The 26602-nt window shown below is 44.2% G+C and overlaps 1 protein-coding gene across 5 annotated transcripts in view; it reads right to left on the bottom strand.

Annotated features, from left to right (window-relative positions):
* The window catches only part of LOC138774206 (uncharacterized), a 51167-nt gene that overhangs the window by 23470 nt on the left and 1095 nt on the right, over positions 1-26602 (bottom strand). For 2 of the 5 annotated variants that reach the window (XM_069954891.1, XM_069954889.1), the window contains exon 2: positions 4665-4783. The exons of 2 other annotated variants lie outside the window; for them this stretch is intronic. The gene's annotated coding sequence lies outside the window, so the exon portion shown is untranslated. The remainder of the gene's footprint in view (positions 1-4664; positions 4784-26602) is intronic. One more of the 5 variants, XM_069954890.1, reaches the window with a different exon arrangement.

A 26602-nucleotide genomic window follows, 5' to 3' on the forward strand; every position in this document is an offset into this window, starting at 1 on the left:
GTTTGTACTGAGAGTCCAGAACAGTTGACAGGAGTTTGTGCTTCAAGGTCAGAGTAGTGGAGAGGAGTGTGTGCTGAGAGTCCTGAGTTGTAAAGAGAAGTTTGTACTGCAGGTTTAGAGGAGTAGAGAGGAGTAGGTTGTGAGAGTCCCAACCCAAGTAGCAATGTGCTCTGCCGGAACTTTAGAAGAAGAAATTTCAACCTTTGTCACTATACCACCTTTGGCCCACCAAGGTCGGGTGACCCGTTCTATGAGGGTGACACAAGCCCTAGACTTCGTTACCTGGGTTAAGCAGAGTGGCCAAGATATCCTGGTTACACCCGCACTGCAAGTAAGTAGGCTTCTAGCAACTTTTCTCTATCCGGATCAGTTCCTCTTGTTATCAGGATACTGTTCTGCACTTTTAGGCTGCGTTCACACTACGTATATTTCAGTCAGTATATGTATATTTCAGTCAGTATTGCAACCAAAACCAGGAGTGGATTAAAAACACAGAAAGGATCTGATCACACAATGTTGAAACTGAGTGGATGGCCGCCACATAATGGCAAATATTTGCTGTTATTTTAGAACAACGGCTGTTATATTGAAATAATGGCCGTTATTTACTGTTATATGGCGGGCGTCCACTCAATTTCACCATTGTGTGAACAGATCCTTTCTGTGTTTTTAATCCACTCCTGGTTTTGGTTGCAATACTGACTGAAATATACTGACTGAAATATACGTAGTGTGAACGCAGCCTATGACTTGTTCTCGGCATGGGTTGGGGCTTCTCGGACTTGTCCTCTCCTTGAAGAAGCTTAAGGGGGTACTCCGGCGGGGGGGCTATTTTGGGATCTCTGCCGGTGAGGGGGTGGCTGAGGGAAACGACGTCCACTCACCTCTCCGGTTCCAGCGGCAGTTCCTGTATCGTGAAGCTCTGGTCCCCAGTGCCCGGCCGCTTCCTGGTGTGACGTCTCAAGTCCGCTCAGCCAGTCAGTGACAGAGGAGGGATCTGAGTGGACTTGAAACGGATCCCGCCTCTGTCACTGATTGGCTGAGCAGACTTGAGACGTCACATCTCGAGCCCGCGTCAGACACCAGGAAGCGGCTGGGCACCAGGGATCGGAGCGCCGTGATACAGGACCTGCCGCTGGAACCGGGGAGGTGAGTGGACGTTGTTTCCCTCAGCCACCTCCTCCACGGCCAGAGTGAAAGTGCTGTTTTCAAGAAACTCGTGTCTGCGTCTCTTATGTGCGTCTGTTCACTACCACCAACTAGACCATACTACTGACACTAATTAAGACTGCAGACTAGTTCTGTAGTGGGAACCTGGCAAAGGCAGGGCCCAGCTGGACCACAGCAGGGACCAACTTGTTTTGCGTCTTCTCTGCTCAACAAACAGAATAAGAATGACTAAGAGTGAGTGTATACTTTTCTACCCATGTGACAACTTCCTACAGAAGGTGTAATGTCCCCTGTGAGTGGTGAAGAAGAAAGCATAGAAAGAAAGGAGCATAGAGATAGGCAGAGAAGTAGAGAGGGTTCTCATTGGTGTATAGATTACAACAAACAATAACCCTTTAGTTACCTGCAGCTGTGCAAAATACAAGTACAGTTACATACAATAGCTACATCTTGTGACAAAACTTAGGTACTACTTCATTACCACAGTTACTTGTACAGGCTTTTGCGAGGGGTGTAACATACTAGTAACACCCGTAGTGGTACACCACAGATGGCCCGCTGTGCTTCTGCCCCATATAGTAGATGGCCCCCTTCTGCTTCTACATCCTCTAGTAGATGGACCCCTGTGCTTCTGCCCCCTCTATAGCCTCCCGGGGCTGATGACCCCTATGAATGATAGCTCTTGTGCTGCTTCCCCCTATAGTTAATGGTTTCTGTGCTGCTTCTCCCTATAGTAGATGCACCCTCTGTGTTGCTTCCCTCTATAGTAAATGGCCCCTGTGTTGCTTCCCCCTATAGTAGATGGCTCCTATGCTGCTTCCCTCTGTAGTAAATGGCTCCTGTGCTGTTTCCCCTATAGTAAATGGTTCCTGTGCTGCTTCCCCCTATAGTAAATGGTTCCTGTGCTGCTTCCCCCTATCGTATATGGCTCCTATGCTGCTTCTCCCTATAGTTAATGGCTTCTGTGCTGCTTCTTCCTATAGTAGATGCACCCTCTGTGTTGCTTCCCCCTATAGTAAATGGCTCCTGTGCTGCTTCCCTCTATAGTAAATGGCCGCTGTGTTGCTTCCCGCTATAGTAAATGGCCCCTGTGCTGCTTCCTCTATAGTAAATGGCTCCTGTGCTGCTTCCCTCTATAGTAGATGGCTCCTGTGCTGCTTCCCCTATAGTAAATGGTTCCTGTGCTGCTTCTCCCTATAGTTAATGGCTTCTGTGCTGCTTCTCCCTATAGTAGATGCACCCTCTGTGTTGCTTTCCCCTATAGTAAATGGTTCCTGTGCTGCTTCCCCCTATAGTAAATGGCTCATGTGCTGCTTCCCCCTATAGTAGATCGATTGATGATTAGATAAAAATAAAATAATAAAAACGAACATACCTCCCAAAACTTTCCTGTTGCTGCTCCTCTCCGCTCTCCTCCTTTGTGTTCTTGCACAGGCAGCGTTACCTGATTGGCCGACTGCATCAGGTGACCTGGGTGTATATAGAGTTAGGTCTCCTGATGGTGGAATCACTTGTGGTCCGTTAGCTGGCAGGCAGAGCTGCCGGAGAAGGGACAGAGCAGGTGGAGGGCTTAGATTATATATACCGTAGTTAGGTAAGCGATTAGCTTCCAAACACCCAACAGTCAGCGTCACCCAAACTGACAGACAGCACATTTAACTTAGTAATAGAAATTTCTATGTTAGATGTGCTGTCTGCTGGAGCGCCCCCCTAGCCAGACCCCCCCACCCAGCTGGCTGCCCGCCCGCCCTCCTCCAGTAGTGGTTTGTTTGGAGCACCCCGGCAGACAGATAGCAACATCTACTGTAGTCATTTCTATTACTAACTTAAGTGTGCTGTCTGTCTGCTGAAGTGCCCCTGGCCGCCGCCCTCCTTCAGTGGTTCCTACCCTCTCCTGTGTGGCATGATGTCACCCGGCTCCCGGACCACACGTCGCCTTCCTGATTGCCTTGACATGCGGCACAGTCGGTGCTCTGGTAAGAACTCGGGGGCTGGGGGTGCATAGTTCGAATGGTTGGGGGGCTGTAGTTGTGTGTATGGCTGGAGGGGGTAGTAGTTGTGTGCATGGCTGGGGAGTAGTAGTTGTGTGTATGGCTGGGGGGTAGTAGTTGTGTGTATGGCTGGAGGGGGTAGTAGTTGTGTGCATGGCTGGGGAGTAGTAGTTGTGTGTATGGCTGGGGGGTAATAGTTGTGTGTATGGCTGGAGGGGGGTAGTTGTTGTGTGTATGGCATAGGGGGTTGTAATTGTATGGCTAGGGGAGTAGTAGCTGTGTGTATGGCTGGGGGATAGTAGTTTTGTATTGCTGGGGGGTAGTAGCTGTGTGTTTGACTGGAGGGGAAGTAGTTGTATGGCTGGGGGGTAGTAGTTTTGTGTACGGCTGGAGGGGGTAGTAGTTGTGTGTATGGCTAGAGGGGAAAGTAGTTGTATGGCTGGGTGGGTGTTGTAAGTCGTCTAGGGGAGTGGGAGGCTGTAGGAACTTTATGTCACCTTAAGGGGGTTTTAGCAGAGGCCTTGGGGTGGGGGGCGCCTAAAAAAAATGTCTTGCACAGGGTGCCATATACCTGTCGACCATAAAATTATGTTTTTGGGCCTTTTTTTTTTTTTTTACCGTGGGGCACTCTTGAGGTCTTTGCACTGGGTCCAGTGTATTAATCGACCCTGGGTAGAGGATTTCATATTAGTGAAGCGGTTATTTGGCACTATTATATGGGCCCCATATCGATGACTAGGGACTGTACCTTATGATTGATAGCGTCCTGTTGGTCAGTTTCTTCACCATTTTAGTACGACTTTTGTAATACAACGTGTGAGAATCCCAAGGTGTTGGTGAAGTCTCTGGTCGCACGCACAGTAGTTGTGTCATGTAATAACAGTTATGTAAGTACATACAGTATTGTCACTGACTCCAGTCTGACAGGTGGATCTGCCTCTTTCTCTGTAACCTGCTTGTTTCGTAACTCTCTGGGGTATGTAACATTAGCACTCGTGCAGTTTACCTTGAGCGGTGTGAGTTATATGATACCTATGGCGAGGAATCTCTCGCACTATTCCCCGAGCACCACCCTCCTTCTATTATATACCGCACATACACAGGTCATTACATGGCTGCCTATATATGATGTCATTTTGGGTTCATGTTTCTTGTTACTTGACAGGTTTTTTTTTTTACACGTTACCTTCCATGTGACTTGTTAGTAGACGGTTATACAAGTTTGCGGATCCTTACCTGGGTGATGATATAAAGCAGGTTCAGGATAAGCTGTCCTATGTGTAAATGAGGAGCAGCACGAGATCCGGCCAGTATATTATTTGTATTTGGTGTTTTCACCTCTACAGCTTTAATCTCTAATTTTCAGTTTTTCCTGAGCTAATGGGTAAATATCAGCAGTAGCAGCAGCATGGAGGACATTATGGAGCAGTACTGAATAGCGGTAATATAATGCACCACTTATACTGGGCAGTGTAAGCTGTCAATCAATAACTAGTATAATACCTGCTAGAGAGTTCATCCGACCATTTAAGTATCTTTCTGCTTCTATCGCTTCAGCCACTCCATTCTCCCATTTCTATAGATTTCTATGGGCAGCATGTAACCTGGTTCTTCACCCTGTGCTAGATGAAGGTGAAGAGTTAACTATAGCACTGCATGTTTTCTGTTCTGACCAATCACAGGTGCAGGTGCTTTACACAATTCTTAACCAACTACACTGTTTTCTCCTCTTTCTTACACAGCCCCACGAATAGGTTAGACCCGGTCACCCCTATATAAGCCAGGTTAGTTAGTTCCTGGAGAGAGGTCTCCAGTCAGTCGTCTGTAGCGAGGAGAGAAAGATAGAGGGTTTTCTGCTATAGTTCCAAGCCAGGCCTAGCTTAGGTCAGGACCCTGGGAGGTCTTTTGTCAGTAGTCCTGGAGTGGGGGGACTAAGAGACAGCCAAGAGGGATCATTCCTATGAGAGAGAGACTTCTTTATGATGCAGTGCTAAACCCACAGGAGGGGTAACCGTCCTCTAGGGACCATCTTGTCCACACCAGGGATCCTTCTACAGTTGTCAGGACAGTCTAAAGAAGGTACAAGACTGATCCTCAGTAAGACAAAGCGCAGCAAGCCGAAGTATCTTACTGGTTTTACATGGTATAGGCCTGAGGCTCGTACTATCCAACCTGGCACCCGCTGGACTGCTTGGGTAGAAGGTGGTCAGATCTATATGTAAGAGTATTCTTCTTTTTCATTATTACTCTCTACACTTATCCCGGCAGAGTACACGTCCACCTTGGAGAAGGCCCCCAAGACGGTCACCATACCTGCTGCTAAGTCAAGTCTTACTTCTTCAATTTTTTACCTCTACTCCTCCAGTGATTTTACCTATTACTTTTTTTTTTATTACTGAAGAGTATCAGTAAAAGTCATGGTTGTTTAAGTGCCAGACTCTGTCCTACTTCTTCTGCCGCACCAGCACTCACACCTAGTGCTAACCCTTCAAGTGTAGTAAAAATAATAATTAACAACCCCCCCAATACAAAATATGAATAATATTCATTTATTAAGTCATCAAATACATCATATTAGCAGCAGCAAATTCATCAATATAAAGTGTAATAATGAAGTGTACTGTGCAAGCAGCAATTAATTCACAATAACTATATAAATATAAATCATATAGCAGCCATTATAAAAAATGTAAGCAAACAGATATACAGTGTCATTACACATACATTACATGCAATTTGTCATCAATATATATATATATATATATATATATATATATATATATATATGTGTATAATATTGCCACCAAATACCCGCATCCTCACCAAGATGACTGGCAAGTTATTATTCATACCGACAACCGAGAAAATGTAATAATAGGAGAGTGTAGGCTCCAATAGATGCTGCCGCTAATGTAAATGTAAGAGGGACCCCACCTCCGACCCTGATGTACATTTCGCCACACCGGCTTTCTCAGGTACTCTCGAGGAAGCCGTTGTGGCGAAACTAATTGAATAATATTCTTATTTTGCATTTCTTTTTTCTTTTTTTTTTTTTTGGGGGGGGGGGGGGGGGGGTTGTAGGTGTTTATTACTATTTTTTTTTCTTTTCCTCCTCATATGGGATTAATTTGATTGGGGTTTTCCTGAATTGTAGCCCCCGCCCCCAATGCACCAACATGCCTAATTTACATATCTAATACCTTGTTGATATCACCAAACTGTTGCGGAGTCTTAGAGTAAGAAACTTACTTTCATCCTCGGCTCCTTGTGCACTAGAGGGACATATCGGCAAGTTAGATACCTCTAACCTACTAATGGTTTCCCTTTAACAGAAAACAAAATTTGCTTCCATTGTATTGGGTGGCCAGGCAAACTCCTATAACTGATCACTTAGGGTGGGTTCATACTGAGGAATTCTCGTGGATAATGTCCATGGAATTCCGCAGTATGTCCGCGCGCACGGCCGCGCGCCTTTCCATCGGCTCCATAGACACCATTCTATAGGCCGGCGTATTCCGCTATCCACCGAAAGAAGTGACATAGAATGGTGTCTATGGAGCCGGCGGAAAGGCGCGCGGCCGTGCGTGCGGACATACTGCGGAATTCCGCGGACATTATCCGCAAGAATTCCTCAGTATGAACCCACCCTTAAGGTTCACAGATTGCAGGCATTACACCTTTCTCACCTCTATAGAGAAGGTAGGGGGAATTACCTGTATGTGAAATGGGAAGAAATGGTCTGGAGACTCATCAAGAGACAATTGAGAGTTTCTGTGCCTCATATTTACATGTGTCTGAGAAGCCTAAGGCCATATTCACACGTAGTCCGTAAATGCAGATCCACATTTATGGATAAATTTATTGCCCATGGATCTCTATTGGGCTTTTCACACTGTCAATAATTTTACGGATCCACAAATATTGCTGACAACCTCTACAACGGACCTCAATTACGACTCACATTGTCCCATAGAACTTTATGGGAATGTCCGTAATTTTTTTCATGGAAGAAACGTCAACTAACATCAGCAAATCCGTAAAAAATACAAATGAGTGATCATTTTAAACCATTCCCACTTATTTAACTATCACCTTACGGTTGATATGTATGCAATACGGATGCATTACGGATTAATTTTTTGTGGACGTCATCACGGACATCATGTACGGTCCTGAAAAACTACTGAACGTGTGACTTGTGCATAAGCCTATACAAATGTTACAGTGCATACCAGCTCCTCCTAGTGGATGGAGAACGGTACTACAATTTATTATTATTTATTACTTTATTATTTAAAAATAATGTAAATAGGAGATTACATACATTGGGTTTCAAGTTTCTAGAGACAGCAAATAAGTTGGTGGTTAGTGATCCACAGAGTTTGAAACACACAGAATCTAATCAAAACTTTTGACATATCTCTATAACATGTTGAAGGGATTATCCTATCTCAGCTAATACTCGTAGAACACATCAAATTAACTATTTTTGCAACTACGTTCATTTAGCAAACTTGTCTCCTTCTCCTGATAGGCGGCACTTTCCCTCCCATTGTTGACAGCTCATTGTCTAGGTTACCAACCACCACTCTGCTCCAAAAGCAGTGGTCTGGCTGGTGTATACATAGATATACAGAATATATGTAGAATACAAGAGCGCAATTCCTGCGGCTTGGCTTGGGATGGCTCCTGTCCACAAGTGATTTATTATGTTATATGAGTGAAACTGTGCTTTATATTCTCTGTACAGCTGTAACTTTCAGGCAAAGAAAGAGTTACATCGCCACTCAACACACACTACACACACTGTTAGGCAACAGTGACACCTGCAGGCTTTAGTGGGTACTGCTTAGGTCGTGTAGAAAGTTTCCAGTTTACTCTAGAAGTTGCTAGAGGTTGGGTGGAATATGCTAATCTGCTCCTTATAGAAGGTTTGCAGAGACAGGGTTTAGCTGAGACAAAGGGAGTAGCTGTCTACGAGAGATAAGAAAAAGGAAAGGGAGGGAGAAAAGCTACTGAAAGAGGGTAACAGGGAGTTAAAGGAAAACTCCGGCCAAAAGTATTTTTTAATATGTTATTACTTATGGAAAGTTAGAAAAATTCATAATGTACGTTAATTATGGGAAATGCACATATAGTGCTATTTCCCTTAATTTAGTAGATCAAGGAGTCTTCAAATTCTCTCAAAAACCGTGTGCCCCCTGCTGAAAACTCCATAGGAATTACACCTGATTCGTGACGTCACAGTTTTTGAGAGAATTTGAAGACTCAATGATCTACTAAATTAAGGGAAATAGCAGTATATGTGCATTTCCCATCATTAATGTACATTAGGAATTTGTCTAACTTTCTATAACTAATAACATATTAAAAATACTTTTGACTTCTCCTTTAAAGTTGGATTACAAGCTGGGTGGCAAGGAGGAGAACAGCTGGAGTTGAGACTAAAGAGAGTTTTAGGAAGAGGGTTTGTCTGGTGCACTTTCCACAGTCAGGAAAGGGCCTGCACTTCTGCAGATAGTGGGAATCCTCAGTAGCAGAGGTAACTTAGGCCTCTGTAGCATCTGTTTCTGAGTTCGGGGGGTAGGATGTACAAGGACCCCTGGATACTTCTAGGAACCTAAAGTAATGGCATACGTCTCGGCCTAGATACTAAAACAGAAAGCTCCCTAGCTGACAGGTAGACTCAAGCACCATTGGGGATAAGGATCACAGTGCCCACCAGCGTCCCACACGTAGTGACAAACCAAGGTCTTAGGCCGACCATCTTTCCACACACCACCAGTCTCTCCACACCAAGCACAGTAACCCATTTAAGGCCACCAGTATTAACAACTGTATGCAACTGGACTGTACAAGTGCCTTTAGTTATTGTTACACCACCTCCCTCCTTGTCTCTCTGTTGTCTAGTCCACCTGCACCGCACCAACACCAAGGGCCATACTGCCAGACACACTGATGCAGCCCACACGCCGTTCCATCATTTCCCTAGGGAATTGATCAAATCACTGACCCCTTTCATGGAAATGATGGAATGAACGATTGAAGAGTCTATGGCTCTACGTTTGGCGGCAGAGGCAGACGGGGGAGCAGAGCGGCACACCTCCCCAGCAGGCATATGGCAGCGGGGCAGGCGGGACCAGGGAGGAGCGGGAGCAGAACAGCACACCTCCCAGCAGGCATACGGCGTTGGGGCGGACGGGGAGCAGAGCGGACTGGCTGGGGGACTAGTAGGCATGTCGCAGGGCGGGGCGGACGGGAAGCAGAGTAGCAAACCTCCCGGCAGGCGTACAGTGGCGGGGGCAGACGGGGAGCAGAGCTGACAGGCCTGGGGAGCAGGAGGCGTGTAGCAGGGGAAACGAGCGGAACAGGGAGCAGAGAGGTGGCGGAAGGAAAGCAGAGCGGAAAGGTCGGGGGGAGCAGAGAGGCGATACGATAAGCGAATTCTATGTCGCAGGGGAAAATGATTGAGTTAATTCCATCATTTCCCTGAAAGGGGTCAGTGATTTGATCCAATCCCTAGGGAAATGATGGAACGGCACGGTCATTTTATCATTTCCCGGGATTTGATCAAATCCCTGATTCTATCATTTCCCTGCAACATATACACCAGCCAGGCCAGAGCAGAGTGGTGGTCAGTAACCAAGGTAACCTGTGGCCGGGTGGCCGGGTGCCCGAGTGTCTGAACAGCTGCTGCTGTTTCTACAAGTTTCTGCCAGCAGGATGGTGGTCTGCTATACCCTAACAGGGGCCACTACTGAACATCACAAAATAAGGCCAAAAGGTGTTTGTTTTTTATGCGTAACTAATGTTGAACAGGTGTCCTTTGTGCTTAGTTTTACACCTGGAATCATAATGGAACTTAAATGATTCTCTAGGGAGAAAAACAGACATGGTAGCCCATCCATATGCATAAGCCCACACACCGCTACAAGGTCCCGGATATGGGTGGGTCCCTAACTAAAAAATGGTGCAGCCCCACGCAGCGAACACCACCGCAACAAAAACACCAGAGGGTGGAGCGACCCAGTCATCCAGCAGCACTGACGCTGCTAAACACAGCCCCGGGCTCTGGGCCACAAAAATTTGCCCCTTTCAAAGGCAGCCGATGTAAACATCAGTCCCTATCTGCAACATTGTAGCTTCTTTGTAATGCTGGGAGGGTTGATCACAGTGAGTTCATCAGCAACTCGACTTCAGAACAATCCTCTCAGTATTACAGAGAAGCTACAAAGTTGCTGATACAGCCTGCCAGGGACTTGTTTACATCAGCCATCTGAGAAGGGAGGGGGAGACAGAGAGAAAAGCTCACACACAGATTTTTGTGTCTTCAGCAGAAAGCAGCAGCTGAGAACTGGGGGAAGGAGACTAAATAGATAATAACAAGTATGGAAGGAATTGTTAGTCTCACCATGGGCAGCAACATATCAAATGTTATGTTTGAGTGGAAAACCCCTTTAACCATTTAATTACTGCTTTTTATTTTAGTGCACAGGACATTACAATGCAGTTCTGAATGCTTCCCCACGTATCAGGACACTAGTACCAGGGCATAGCAGTACCCCACATTATGCACACCATCGATATAACCAGGTTGCATACATCCTCCAGCAGGTGGCAGCACATGACAGTTTTGTAGCCCTCTGTGCATTGCTCTCACCAGGACTAGGAGCTGGCTTTACCTTTTCAACCTCATAGTGGGGCCAAGATCTTAATCCATCGGCCTCAAGAAACAGATTAACCCTAAAGGAGATTAACCTTTTCAGGCTCCTCAAAGATTACTATTTAAATCTAGAACATTTCTGAATCTTTCCTGCTAAATTTTTTTTGTTGCTTCCTTCAGTACCTCCCAGTGACTATTACAGTATCGCTGCAGCACTTGACTTAGGGGTCCGAGTGGTAGTAACTCTCTCTAGGTCCCAACACATGGTCACTTAAAGGTGTTCCTATATCCCCTCTGTAGTGTGATGGTGAAAAGTATAAACACACAGACTTCGGGAATAACTGTAAAATCATGGCTGTTACTTTGGGATCTCTTAAAGGCACAGTACAATACTTTTTACTGGCTACATCTCCATTCTGCTGTTGATTTTCTGCACAACATTTCTTTGCAAAAACTCAGCAGCAAATAGGTCGTGTCTGGCCTCGCCTTAAAGGGAACCTGACAAAAAGATAAAAAGACTAAAGTTTTGATGGGTTGAGTTCTAAAGTGTCTACAGCCCAGCACCATCTCTCCCCGCTCTATGTGCAACCTCTCCTGGTCTGTTTTTGCAATTGGTCAGGATCTGAATAATCATAACTTTTTAAATTGACAGTGTCCTAATGGCAGTGTTTTGTGAAACAATGTTACTCTAGAGAGATAAAACAGACATGGTAGCACATCCATATACTTATTACTGATCTCAGCACTACACACTACTAACATCAGGAGTTAGTTACATTTTGATCAAACTGCATAAGCCCACACATTACTTCAAGGTTCCGGATACGCGTGGGTCCCTAACTAAAAAATGGTGCAGCCCCACATGGCAAGCCCCACCGCAATAACAGCGACAGAGGGAGGAGCACAACATTGGGGCTGTTGGACATTTGGGCCGCCCCCTTCTGTGGCGCTGTTGTGGCTGCACCATTTTTAAGTTAGGGGCCCACATGAATCCGGAACCTTGAAGTGGTGTGTGGGCTTATGCAGTTTGATTAAAATGTAACTAACTCCTGATGTTAGTAGCATATAGTGCTTAGAAGCATATGGTTAGTCATAAGTATATGGATGTGCTACCATGAGTGTTTTCTCTCTCCATAGAATTACTTTGTGAAACAATGTAGCTACGTCCATTGATGCTGCCTTTTCATATGTTCGGACCCCTCTGAATAGAATCAGGGCTGCAAGCACCATGGCCACTGACTTCCCCCTAAGTGGTAACAACTAGTGTTGAGTTGGTCTCCGACTGGTGGGATTTCCAACACTCATAAGAATGGTGATTCCCCATTGGATAGCTGTGATATCTCCCTGTATTCACAAGTCCCATCGACATTGTTGCAAATGTGTGACAGCCGTTCCTTTCAAACAGGGAACTCAAGACCCAACAGTCATACATTTATCAATAATGAATGTTATCCATGACAATCCCTTTAAGGCCGGCCCGCCACATGTCTTTATTAGGCTCTACCTTCACATCCTATAGTTGCCTGATGTGCGCTGAGATAGACGTACTGCTCCGCCATGGCTGCAAGACGTGCGTGACTTCTCCTCCTGTGCTGACAGACACCAAATGTCATGGAAATGAAGTATCTGAGACTCGCCCTTCTAGATTCTTACATTTTCATGTTATGTCTCAGTAAATGTGTTTTTCCTCCGAAAGCCAGTAAGACGAGCAGCCAGAGATGGAGACAAATAGAACAGGAAATTATTCTAAAAATATTTTTTGTTTTTTCAAGAATCAGCTGAGACGGAAGCTCCAATAGAAGTCCGTTTTCCGTTTTAAAGGATTTTTTTTTGTTTCCTATAAATAAACATCAATTATTACATGATAAAAGGCGACTCCATAACTCATCTAACATGGAAGGTTTGCATTCAGTTTACACAATCCCCTGCTGTAACTACTGCCATGGTGGCCATGGTGGCCAGGACACGGGGTCCAGTAAGGAAATGGAAGGGGGGGACCGTGTACAGCTCTGGTGTCTCTGGCACTTTGTGGCACCAGTTGATTTGAAAGAATTTTTGGGGGGGTTAACTACCCCCTTTACGACCGGCATGTGAGTACGCTAGTCCTTACAAATGTCCCCCCAAGTGTCTGATTGTGGAGGATCCGACAACCAGAACCCTGTGAATGTGACTCTCATCTATATGGAGCAGCAGTTCGCATACTCAACCATCAAGTCAAAGACAGCTGAGACCAGCACAGACCGTGCATAAGTGCCCATAGTCTCCAAACTCCCATTAAAGGGGCATTCCAGCTTAAAGCATTTATTCCTTACCCACAGATATAGTTGAGGGGCCCAATTATCACATCAGAATAGAGGCAGGTTGTACACGCACCAGGCTGCTCCCTGCATTGTCTATGGGAGCACCAGAGGTAGCCAGGTACAGAGCTCCACCATCTCTGACATTCCCATAGACAAAGCATGAAGCACTGCTCTATTCACAAGACTCAGGTCCCTATTCCTAAGATTGCAGGGAATCCCACAATCTTGTGTGTCCACTATGCTATAGATGGGGGATTTTTTTTTAGTCCAGTGAAAATTTTTATTAAAATATTGTATTGCCCCACAAAATACAAATCCCCAATATACACTTATTACGGAAAATACTTATAAAGTGCTTCACTTCCTGGATAACATGGTGATGTCACTTCCTGGATAACATGGTGATGTCACTTCCTGGATAACATGGTGATGTCACTTCCTGGATAAAATGGTGATGTCACTTCCTGGATAAAATGGTGATGTCACGACCCGACTCCCAGAGCTGTGTGGGCTGTGGCTGCTGGAGAGGATGCTGGCAGAGGGACACTGAGGGACACAGGGCACTGGAGGGACACTGAGCATCCCTCTGCCATCATCCTCTCCAGCAGCCACAGCCCGCACAGCTCTGGGAGTCGGGTCGTGACATCACCATTTTATCCAGGAAGTGACATCACCATTTTATCCAGGAAGTGACATCACCATTTTATCCAGGTAGTGACATCACCATGTTATCCAGGAAGTGACATCACCATGTTATCCAGGTAGAGACATCACCATGTTATCCAGGAAGTGACATCACCATGTTATCCAGGAAGTGACATCACCATGTTATCCAGGAAGTGACATCACCATGTTATCCAGGAAGTGACATCACCATGTTATCCAGGAAGTGAAGCCTTGATGCAGTAGTAAGTGCAGGGAAAAAAACACTTTATAAACATTTTCCATAATAAGTTTATATTTGTGATTTGTATAACTTTTGGAGGGCAATACAATACTTTAACCCTTTGAGGACCAGGCCCAAAATGACCCAGTTGACCGCGCAAATTTTGATCTTAGTGTTTCCGTTTTTCCCTCCTCCCCTTCTAAGAGCTCTAGCACTCTCAGTTTTCTATCTACAAGCCATGTAAGTGCTTGTTTTTTACAGGAATAGTTGTACTGTGTAATGGCGTCTTTCGTTTTACCATAACATGTATGACGGAATCCCAAATATATTATTTTTGAAGATATAAATAGGTGAAATCGTAAAAAAGAATATGGTAACATATGGTAAAAATATGGTAACAGCGACATGATACCATTATTCTATAGGTCAGTCCGAACACAACCATATGCAGGTTACACAGATTCTCTAATGTTATATATATATTTTTTTTATGAAATCCTTTTTTTTGGCAATTAAATATTAATAAAATGGGCCTATTGTGACGCTTATAACGGTTTTATTTTTTCACCTACGGGGCTGTATGGGGTGTCATTTTTTCCGCCATGATCTCTAGTTTTTATTAATACCATATGTGTGAAGATCGGACGTTTTGATCACTTTTTATTGATTTTTTTAAATATATAATGTAACATAAAATCGGTAATCTGCGCACTTTTTTCCCTCTTTTCGTGTACGCCGTTCACTGATCACAATGACGCTTGTTATATTTTAATACATTGGACAATTACGCACGCTACGGTATATTATATGTTTATCTATTTATTTATTTTTATATGTTTTATTTATGTAATGGGAAAGGGGGGTGATTTCAACTTTTATTGGGGGAGGGGTTTTGGGGCAGTGTGTTAGTGTTTTGAACTTTTTTTTTTTACACATTTGAAGTCCCTTTGGGGGACTTGTACATACAGTACTTTGATTTCTACACTGATGATTGCTATGCCATAGGCATAGCATTGATCAGTGTTATCGGCGATCTGCTCATTGAGCCTGCCTGTGCAGGCTCAGTGCAGCAGATCGCCGATCGGACCGCACGGAGGCAGGTGAGAGACCTCCGGCGGTCTGTTTCAACGATTGGGACCCCCGCAGTCACACTGCGGGGTCACGATCGGTAAGTGACAGGGGACGGCGTTTAAGGGGTTAATGACACGCGGCAGCGCGATCGCTGCAGCGTGTCATTACCGGTGAGGTCCCGGCTGCTCACTACAGCCGGCCCCCACCTCCGAAGCACGCTTCATAGCGGGAGAAACACCCAGGACGTAGAGTTACGTCATGGGTCGTCTGGGGACAGACTTCCATGACGTAACCCTGCGTCCAGGGTCGTCTAGGGGTTAATAAAAATTTTCATCTGACTTCTCCTTTAAGTCAAAATGCCCCTTTAATTTAGAGGTGTAAATTTATTTTGGATTACGGGTCTGGTGTGGGTATTGGATTTATTTTGGGGTATGATGCCACCCATGCTGCCATCCTGCTCTTCTACCTCTGTGACTTGGTAGCAGACACAATGCTCACGCTATCACCCTAACCCTTACACGGATCTAGTCATAGCTCGGGGGACAGGAGGCCATTTATAACCTATGGGGCTCTGCACTATTACGTCCCTGTTCTGCAGTCAAGGCTATTTAGGTTACAGAGGATTATCCAGACCGGATACATTGCAGTAAATTATGTCTGTACGTGTTGGTTGTGCATTTAATAAGTTACACCAGTCTGTTAGTTCAGTCTGAAGAATTTACACGCAGATTCTGTGGTTTCATAAATGAGTAATGAAATTGGATAATTTAATGGGAAATTGGCCTTGTCCCTCTATTAATGGTCTCACTGCTTATTTACAGACAGTGTGATTGTAGCCCGGAGAGAGAATTCTTATCCTTCCTTATAGTTATTAGGTTATTTGTGTCATATGCAGAATAAACAAACAAATAAATAAAAAAAAAAACAAATAAACAAACAAACAAATTAATTAATAAATCAATACAGGATGTAAAATGATTGTACATAAGACTAGGGGGGAGATTTATTAAACTGCTGTAAAGTAAAATTGTCTTAGTTGCCCCTAGCAACCAATCAGATTCCACCTTTCATTTTTTAAAGAATCTGCGAGGAATGAAAGGTGGAATCTGATTGGTTGCTAGGGGCAACTAAGACAATTTTACTTTACAGCAGTTTGATAAATTTCCCCTAAGACTATACAAACTAAACTAGTTTAGTGCGGAAACTAAATACAACTTTGAAAGTGCGTCGATTTGTGCAGCCATTTATATCCTGCTTCCCGGTGTCGGATAGGTGCGCGGCATGTAATAGATGCCCAAAATGAAAGACGTTTGTTGCCACATAAAAGACAAGTCTCCCATGTGTGGTAATGCCTGACCTGGCCAGTAGATGGCGATATAAAGCCTTCCTACTATCCTTACAATACTTTGCTAATTACTCTAGGGTAGGAAGTATACTGTATACTGCCGCTAGAGACTCTTTATATGTATAGCACATGAGATGGTCAATACTTATTTTTATTGGGCAACAAAAAGTTGTTCGAATTTTGAGCTTTTGGGATTCAAAGATCTCTTTGCCAGACAAGTTTACAAATGGATAAATTACAGAATCAGCAGAAAATTTTAAGGATGTTACCAACAATTTAAAAAAAAAAAAGAGAGAGAGAGAGACACCTGTGAATTTGTAAACTTGTCTGACAAAGTGATCTTTGGATTCTGAAAATTTTTTTGTTGGCCAATAAAGGTATCAGTCCTAAAATACTTTGATGGAAAGGATTTGCCACCACATGGATTTCCTTGCTAAGACAATACCATGCTATGTATAGGACACAAAAGGCAAGTGTTTTTCCTTTATCTGAGAGACTATGAGCCGAATTGTTTGTGTCGTAGAAGCTGCTAATAGATACAAAAAATAAGCCCTACCCCCAAAATAAGCCCTACCCCCAAAATAAGCCCTATTTCGAAAATAAGCCCTATCTTGAAAATAAGCCCTACCCCTAAAATAAGCCCTATCCCGAAAATAAGCCCTACCCTTAAAATAAGCCTTATCCTGAAAATAAGCCCTACCCCATAAATAAGCCCTACCCTGAAAATAAGCCCTACCCATAAAATAAGCCCTATCCCGAAAATAAGCCCTACCCCGGAAATAAGCCCTATCCTGAAAATAAGCCCTACCCCCAAAATAAGCCCTACCCCGGAAATAAGCCCTATCTTGAAAATAAGCCCTACCCCCAAAATAAGCCCTACCCCGGAAATAAGCCCTATCCTGAAAATAAGCCCTATCCCAGAAATAAGCCCTACCCTAAAAATAAGCCCTACCCTAAAAATAAGCCCTATCCCAGAAATAAGCCCTACAGTAAAAATAGGCCCTACCCTGAACATAAACCCTACCCCGAATATAAGCCCTACCCCGAAAATAAGCCTTTGAAGCCTTGAAAATAAACTCTAGCACAATAATTATCCTTATCCTGATAATAATCCCTATCCTGATAATAATCCCTACCTCAAAAATAATCTCTACCCCCCCAAAAAAAAGCCCTAACCTGAAAATAAACCCTATCTTGGTTTTGGAATATTCCTAAAATATAAGCCACACTCTACAAAGAAAAAAAGGAATCCAGCATAATGTGTGATTGTTGTTCATAGAAAAATTACATCTACCCTAAAAATAAACCTTATTTTCTGAGAAAAAATAATAAATAAGAAAATAAATATTTGAATAAAAAAAATAATATAAGACCTTGGCTTATTTTCAGAGAAACCCTGATATAAGGATTTTGTTCTGTCAGACTCAGAACCTCAGGCGACAGCCAAATGCAGACAATGGGAAGGATCACATGACCTCAGATTAGTTCATAATGCCCTGCAATCAGCCCTCCCAGCCAATCAGGAGGCAGTATAGGGTTAATGTCAGAGTCACTATAAAAGTCTATGCACATAGTTGCAGCATCTGTTATAGAGATAGCAGGTGTTATAGAGATAGCAGGGCAGCCAGGTGGTGTTAGCTGGGACATGAGGCTGTCCGTGGGCACAGAGTGACACAGAATTAACTGTAATAAACCGCTCAGCACTATACCTAGACTACAGGGAGCTTTCTGATCGGGGAGAAAACATCAAGAGACCTATCAATCAAACCTCTGAGGTTGGTGGGATAGAGTAGGGATTAGTGTGAGCTACCCAGGTCAGGGATTGGTCTCAGTCAGCTTACAGTAAGCTTAGTAAAACATCCTTCAGCTGTGCCATGTGGCACATACAATACAGTGACATCTAGTGGTGGGAGTGCAGAATGCGTTCTTCAGTTTAGAGCATATGTGGTGTCCCACCACTGGTGTTTTGTATCTATTGTTTGCACCTGTCACAAAATCTTCTTACTCCAGGTTAGGTGGTGATGGAGTACACTTTAAAGTTTCACCATCAGATGTCAGTATTTTTTGTATGTATGCTCTTGTGTTGCACAGCTGAAGTTAGGAATGGGTTACTGTTTTATGTGTGCCATGTGCTTTTGCTGACCTATAGGAGATGCTTTTTACTTCTAACCTAGCTCTTCTTTTCTTTCTCTTGCACACATTCCTTTCCACCACTCACAGGGTACCTTACTGAGCCCCTATAGGAAGTTACTTGGTGGGAGGAGGTGTAGCGTCAGTTCTTACCCAGATTCTCAAGGGAGAGGGACACACAGAGCAGACGTTTCTGCTGTAGCCAAGCCGGGGCCTGGCTCTGCCAGGACCCTCGTCCTAGACAAGTCAGTTCAGTTCAGTCTGGTCTAGTCTAAGACATGTGTTCAGATGCAACCAGAGACACCTAGTTTTTCAGAACTTATATTATATCTACTATACAGTGCTAAACACTACAAAGGGAGAAGAGTCTGGGAGTCTGGGAACATCCAAGACCACGCCTTAAAAGGTGCAGGGCAGTATCCTGATACAAAAGAGGAATTAGCCTGGATAGGACAAAGCTACCAGAAGGTCTACGTATCCTATCTCACAGTGCAGGTAACTGGGACATCCTCGGGAGTTTAGCTTCACCCAGGTAACCACGGCTGGGGCTTGTATCACCCTAGGAGGACAAATCACTCGACACTGTAGGGCAGAAGGTGATCAGAAAACAGTCTATACATGGGTACAAGTAAACTTCTCACTCTAAAGTATTCTCCCAAGTTTCGGCAGAGTACACTACTACATTGGGTTTGGACTCCCTTGACAAACTCCTTTCCTCTCCGCTACTCTACTCTCAACTTCACAAGCACCGCTACAACTATCTCTACTCTACTTCTTCGAGCATCTCCTCAGCACAACCAAATTCAAGCACTAAATTCCGTGTAGAGATTTATCTGGTTCTGCAAAAGTGTATTGTATTACTGAGAGACTGTACAGGAAAGCTGTTATATTTTTACATCACTAGGACTCAGTCATCCTTTCCTCCGCACCAGCACCTATACACACTAGCCGCACACCTTGGGTTATTTTTCCTCTTTCTGTAGGTGGCGGTACCGATAGTAGCCATGGATGACTGTGCTGCAGCGAGCTCTTCCTTATGGTCCGCTTCCTGGTGCGGCTTACACCACCGCTTGTACCATTACACCACCGCTTGCACCATTACACCACCGCTTGTACCATTACACCACCGCTTGCACCATTACACCATCGCTTGTACCATTAAACCATCGCTTGTACCATTACACCATCGCTTGTACCATTACACCATCGCTTGTACCATTACACCATCGCTTGTACCATTACACCATCGCTTGTACCATTACACCACCGCTTGCACCATTACACCACCGCTTGTACCATTACACCATCGCTTGTACCATTACACCATCGCTTGTACCATTACACCACCGCTTGCACCATTACACCACCGCTTGTACCAGTACCATTGCATGTATCAGAACATGTAATACCGTCCCAGGGCTGGATGAATATTAGGCTCCTATACCATAAGCCCCCCTCCCAGCACCATCAATATGCAGTCACTGGACTATATTACCTGTATTACCTTATATTTGTTGTGCAATATAAGAATTATGAAACTGCAGAGGTGATATATAGCGTATACTGGATGATGGGTGTAGCTGATTTATAATGTACATGACTGACAGTTTTCCCTTACACTAAATCCTTGGTCTACACCCTTTCCCATTGCATTGTCCTATATGGTAACTACATAGGTTGTCACCTGCCTAATGATAACAGAGAGTGACCCTCCCTAGTAACAGTCTGTCACATATCAGAACATGATGAGATCCCAGCTACACTGGTAAGAAGGAATTATCATTACACAGCTGGAATATGATTAATCAGCCAAACCCGACAATCACAAAGTCATTACCTCAATTATCTTTATTACACTGGGTTCTCTTCCAAGTTGTATCACTAGTTGTATCACGGCGAAGCAGGATGCTAATTCATCATACAGATCCCAGAGAGATTGGAATGGCAGCCACATTGGGAGCCGTTCACACCTTCTTGTTGCCTGTAGGCGAGGGGATCAACTACTTCCACACCAACCATATTACTCAGGAGAAAGTTGTTAGAAGGCGCTGTACTGTGCATGTAACACTGTTCTTCAGGATAAAGTTGTTGAAAGGCGCTGTACTGAACATGTAACACTGTTCGTCAGGATAAAGTTTTGTTAGAAGGCGCTGTACTGCACAGGTAACACTATTTTTTAGGGTAAAGTTGTTGGAAGGTGCTGTAGTGTACATGTAACGCTGTTCTGAAGGATAAAGTTGTTAAAAGGCTCTGTACTGTACATGTAACACTGTTCTTCAGGATAAAGTTGTTGGAAGGTGCTGTAGTGTACATGTAACAGTGTTCTTCAGGATAAAGTTGTTAAAAGGCTCTGTACTGTACATGTAACACTATTTTTGTGGATAAAGTTGTTAGAAGGCGCTGTACTGTACATGTAACACTATTCTTCAGGATACAGTTGTTGGAAGGAGCTGTACTGTACAAGTAACTGTTCTTCAGGATAAAGTCTTGTTAGAGGGCGCTGTACTGTACAGGTAACACTATTTTTTAGGATAAAGTTGTTAGAAGGCGCTGTACTGTACATCTAACACTGTTCCTATCCTTCAGGATAAAATTGTTAGAAGGTGCTGTTCTGTACATGTAACACTATTCTTCAGGATAAAGTTGTTAGAAGACACTGAACTGTATATGTAACACTATTCTTCAGGATAAAGTTGTTGAAAGGCGCCGTACTGTGCATGTAACACTGTTCTTCAGGATAAAGTTGTTGAAAGGTGCTGTACTGTGCATGAAACACTGTTCTTCAGGATAAAGTTGTTGTCAGGTGCTGTACTGTACACGTAACACTGTTCTTCAGGATAAAGTTGTTGGAAGGTGCTGTACTGTACACGTAACACTGTTCTTCAGGATAAAGTTGTTGAAAGGCGCTGTACTGTGCATGTAACACTGTTCTTCAGGATAAAGTTGTTGGAAGGCACTGTACTGTGCATGTAACACTGTTCTTCAGGATAAAGTTGTTGGAAGGCACTGTACTGTGCATGTAACGCTGTTCTTCAGGATAAAGTTGTTGGAAGGCACTGTACTGTGCATGTAACGCTGTTCTTCAGGATAAAGTTGTTGTCAGGTGCTGTACTGTACACGTAACACTGTTCTTCAGGATATAGTTGTTGGAAGGCGCTGTACTGTACATGTAACACTGTTCTTCAGGATAAAGTTGTTGTAAGGTGCTGTACTGTACACGTAACACTGTTCTTCAGGATAAAGTTGTTGGAAGGCACTGTACTGTGCATGTAACACTGTTCTTCAGGATAAAGTTGTTGGAAGGCACTGTACTGTGCATGTAATAATAGTAATAATAATAATAATATTTATTTGTATAGCGCCAACAGATTCCGCAGCGCTTATTTAAATACATAAATACATTAGAGGTTATATATTAGATTATACAATGAATAAATTAAAATACCGAATTAGAGACCTGCTCTCAAGAGTTTACAGACTAGGATGACTGGGAGTAACACGAGAGGCAACAAGGGCTTTATTTGTCAATGTTCCAGTCATTGTACATGGAATCTCTAAGTGCCTATAGGCGGCTGGGCGAGCCAGTCACAAGCCATTTTCTGAGCTCAGATAACAAGGAGAGTGTAACTAGCACCGAAGAAGTTATAGAGAGGATGGAGAAGGGATAGCAGAGGGAGACGAGATTACGGAATGTTATAAGCCTGAAGAGATGGGTCTTCAGGGCACGCTTGAAACTGTGGGTGTTGGAAATAAGTCTGATGTCTTTGGGAAGGGAGTTCCAGAGAACTGGTGCAGCACGAGAGAAGCCTTGGAGGCCAGAATAAGAAGTTCTGATTATAGAAGAGGTTAGTGTAAGGTCATTAGCAGAACGCAGAGCACGGGAAGGATGGTAGGTGGAGATGAGGGAGGAGATGTATGGAGGGCAGAGTTGTGGAGATGAGGGAGGAGATGTATGGAGGGCAGAGTTGTGGAGATGAGGGAGGAGATGTATGGAGGGCAGAGTTGTGGAGATGAGGGAGGAGATGTATGGGGGGCAGAGTTGTGGAGATGTATGGAGGGGCAGAGTAGTGGAGATGAGGGACGAGATGTATGGGGGGCAGAGTTGTGGAGATGTATGGAGGGGCAGAGTAGTGGAGATGAGGGAGGAGATGTATGAGGGGCAGAGTTGTGGAGATGAGGGAGGAGATGTATGGAGGGCAGAGTTGTGGAGATGAGGGAGGAGATGTATAGAGGGCAGAGTTGTGGAGATGAGGGAGGAGATGTATGGAGGGGCAGAGTTGTGGAGATGAGGGAGGAGATGTATGGAGGGCAGAGTTGTGGAGATGAGGGAGGAGATGTATGGAGGGCAGAGTTGTGGACATGGGGGAGGAGATGTATGGAGGGCAGAGTTGTGGAGATGAGGGAGGAGATGTATGGAGGGCAGAGTAGTGGAGATGAGGAAGGAGATGTATGAGGGGCAGAGTTGTGGAGATGAGGAAGGAGATGTATGAGGGGCAGAGTTGTGGAGATGAGGAAGGAGATGTATGGAGGGCAGAGTTGTGGAGATGAGGGAGGAGATGTATGGAGGGCAGAGTTGTGGAGATGAGGGAGGAGATGTATGGAGGGCAGAGTTGTGGAGAGCTTTATGGGTGAGGGTGAGGAGTTTGAACTGTGTTCTATATTTAATGGGTAACCAGTGTAGTGACTGGCACAGAGGGGAGATGTCAGTATAACGGCTGAAGAGGATGATGAGTCTGGCTGCTGCGTTCAGGATAGACTGGAGAGGGGAGAGCTTAGAGAAAGGGAAGACCGATTAGTAGGGAGTTACAGTAGTCACGACAGGAATGGATCAGGGCGACAGTCAGAGTCTGAGCGGTGTCAGTGGTGAGAAATGGGCGATTCTGGAGATGTTTTTGAGATGAAGATGACAGGAGCGTGTAAGAGCTTGGATGTAGGGAGTGAAGGATAGATCAGAGTCTAGCATAACCCCCAGACATGGAGCCTGATGCACAGGAGTTATGCTAGTACCACAGACTGAGAGGGAGATGTTGGGTTTAGGTTTGTTAGAGGGAGGAAATACCAGAAGTTCAGTTTTAGAGAGATTAAGTTTGAGGAACAGAGAGGTCATAGTGTAACACTATTCTTCAGGATAAAGTTGTTGGAAGGCACTGTACTGTGCATGTAACACTATTCTTCAGGATAAAGTTGTTGGAAGGTGCTGTACTGTACATGTAACACTGTTCTTCATGATACATTTGTTGGAAGGTGCTGTACTGTGCATGTAACACTGTTCTTCAGGATAAAGTTGTTGGAAGGTGCTGTACTGTGCATGTAACACTGTTCTTCAGGATAAAGTTGTTGAAAGGCGCTGTACTGTACATGTAACACTGTTCTTCAGGATAAAGTTGTTGGAAGGCACTGTACTGTGCATGTAACACTATTCTTCAGGATAAAGTTGTTGGAAGGTGCTGTACTGTACATGTAACACTGTTCTTCATGATAAATTTGTTGGAAGGTGCTGTACTGTGCATGTAACACTGTTCTTCAGGATAAAGTTGTTGGAAGGTGCTGTACTGTGCATGTAACACTGTTCTTCAGGATAAAGTTGTTGAAAGGCGCTGTACTGTACATGTAACACTGTTCTTCAGGATAAAGTTGTTGGAAGGTGCTGTACTGTACATGTAACACTGTTCTTCATGATAAATTTGTTGGAAGGTGCTGTACTGTGCATGTAACACTGTTCTTCAGGATAAAGTTGTTGAAAGGCGCTGTACTCTAGGGAAACAAGAAACCTACAATGTTTTCCCACAGATTACAGCTGATTGTTGTGGGTTTTAGCAAATATAAACTGCGGTCAGATTACATTCAAGCTGAAAAAACCCTTTAACTCTACAACTGCCTGATAAGCAATGATAGCTGCAGTTTCTTTGTCAGTGAGCCAATCGTATCAGTCAGAGCTCGGCCCTCCCCTCTGTATGATTGACAGCAGGAAAAGCCTGATGTTTGAGGTGGGGTCGTCTCTGTAGCTATAACATTTAGGAAGCATCATCCCTCCCACTCAGTGGATTATATACCAGGGATCCTGTGCTGGTGTGGAGACGCACAGCCGTATCCCAGTCCTGTGAGTGCCGAGACTATGGCCTCCTTTACACCTACAGATATATCGCTGATGCACTTGTTTAGTGAATGACAAGCAATGATTTTTTCTTTTAAACAATAGGCGTTAAGACGAGAAGATAAATCGCCACAAAAAGTCGTTAATGCAAACGTAATTATGATCGTAAATACGACTGCGTTGGTATCTATATACTGTGACAGATGAGTGTTTACACTAAAAGACTCGAGAAAGATTAACCAGGATCAAAAGAAGCGATCAATGACATATGAACGATTTTTCATTGGTCGCTCGATTGTTGTCGCATTTACACCAGAGGATTATCGCTAAAATTAAAAAAATTCAACGATTTTTCTGCACGATAATCGGCCGGTGTAAAAGGCCCTTATGTTAGTCTGTTATATCTTAGTAGAAGATAATCTCGCTTTATCATGAAACAGATGAAGGAAAATCTGGTCCCTGATCTTCTTCTTTTTTTAGCACATTTGGGAGCTGGCAGTAAACCCTCGCTGACTTTTCGTCTGGATGCCAACATCTTTTCTTAACCAAAACCATGAGAAAATAAAAGCTCAGACTCTGAGGATTCTTGGCGCGTCCAGTGTGATCCAGCAGACCCCCACCCCCATGAGCCACGCTGATGTTTCCATTAGCTTCATACACTTATTTTTACTTATTTTTGAGTTGTATTTTTGTGATCTTTTACTTGTTCCGAGAGGTAGGAGCGCACGATTGTCATGTAACGTCAGGCTCCATGCACACGATGTGCAAATCTCACATCAGTAATACTACTATTACTCTATATATAGGATGCAAAGCCTGTTGCAATCAAATACATAGATCCCCCTATAACCTTTAAGTTACAGGGTAGCCTGATATTAGGTCATTCTTTTCATTTTCTATGACCTGCAGTTAAAATTTGTTGTAGTTGAAAATATTTCAGCCGTCGGCTGATGTGATGGAGATGTGGGTCACATGACCCTCTCTCCACTCTTTTCCTTGTGCTAAAGATCACACAATGTGAATCATTTACGTAATCTTTGCTGCCAGCTTTTCTCCCCCACAGCTGTCGTCACTGATGTCACATACATACGCAGACTCCAAGGTGAATACATAGCATATGCACAGCGAGAGACATTAACTAGTGGGAGAGTGCTCCCACCCCAAATTTCTAGTGAATTGCAATCTGGTAGATGTAGTGTACAGACATCTGGTACCCTAGGGTACTCAGCTAGGGAGCATCGGGAAAAAAAAGGCCTACGTCTACGGTAATGAACGTTCACCTAATCTATCTTGTGGGCACCAAGTGACACAGGATCAAGGACGTAGGCCCACCTAGTGGGAAAAGAAAGCCATTGGCGCAACCCATTAGCAAACCTAATACTTCCAGTACAGTTCTTGGCTAATAGCTCTTACCTAACTATTGTCTTGAGTCCTGGAGTGATTATCAGGGACTTTAAAGATGCTACTCAGTGTGGAAAGGGATTGTCTCGCTTTTTCAGCACAGCCTCACCATGAGGTGCTCTAGCCGGACATAGCTAGGATAGTGACAGGTGTCAAGTATAAGAAATAGTTTCTCATAATAGGATAGTCCCGCAAATGGGTCCTGGCTTCCTGGCCAGGCCCTGGAAGAATCTCCTCAGCAGGCTCTCTGCAATACATGCTCTCTTGCTCATCCAATACTCTGGAATAACTCCCCACCCAACTACTCCTAACCCCACTATATATAGGGCTCTGCAGGGAGGATCTAATTGAGCAAGGGGACTATAACTGTCAGAAGGGATTGGCCAAGGTAGGGAACAGGACACAGCAGCGAGCCCTAAAGCTGAACCCCCCTCCTGCCCCTACCTACTTGCCTCAAGACAGTCCTAGATAACTGCGGGCAACCACGATGGCAGTCCCTATGCTATACCAAGTGAGACATAAAACGGACACAAACAATACACAAAGGCCAA

The sequence above is a fragment of the Dendropsophus ebraccatus genome, chromosome 15 (assembly GCF_027789765.1).
Source record: "Dendropsophus ebraccatus isolate aDenEbr1 chromosome 15, aDenEbr1.pat, whole genome shotgun sequence".
NCBI classification, from domain to species: Eukaryota; Metazoa; Chordata; class Amphibia; order Anura; family Hylidae; genus Dendropsophus; species Dendropsophus ebraccatus.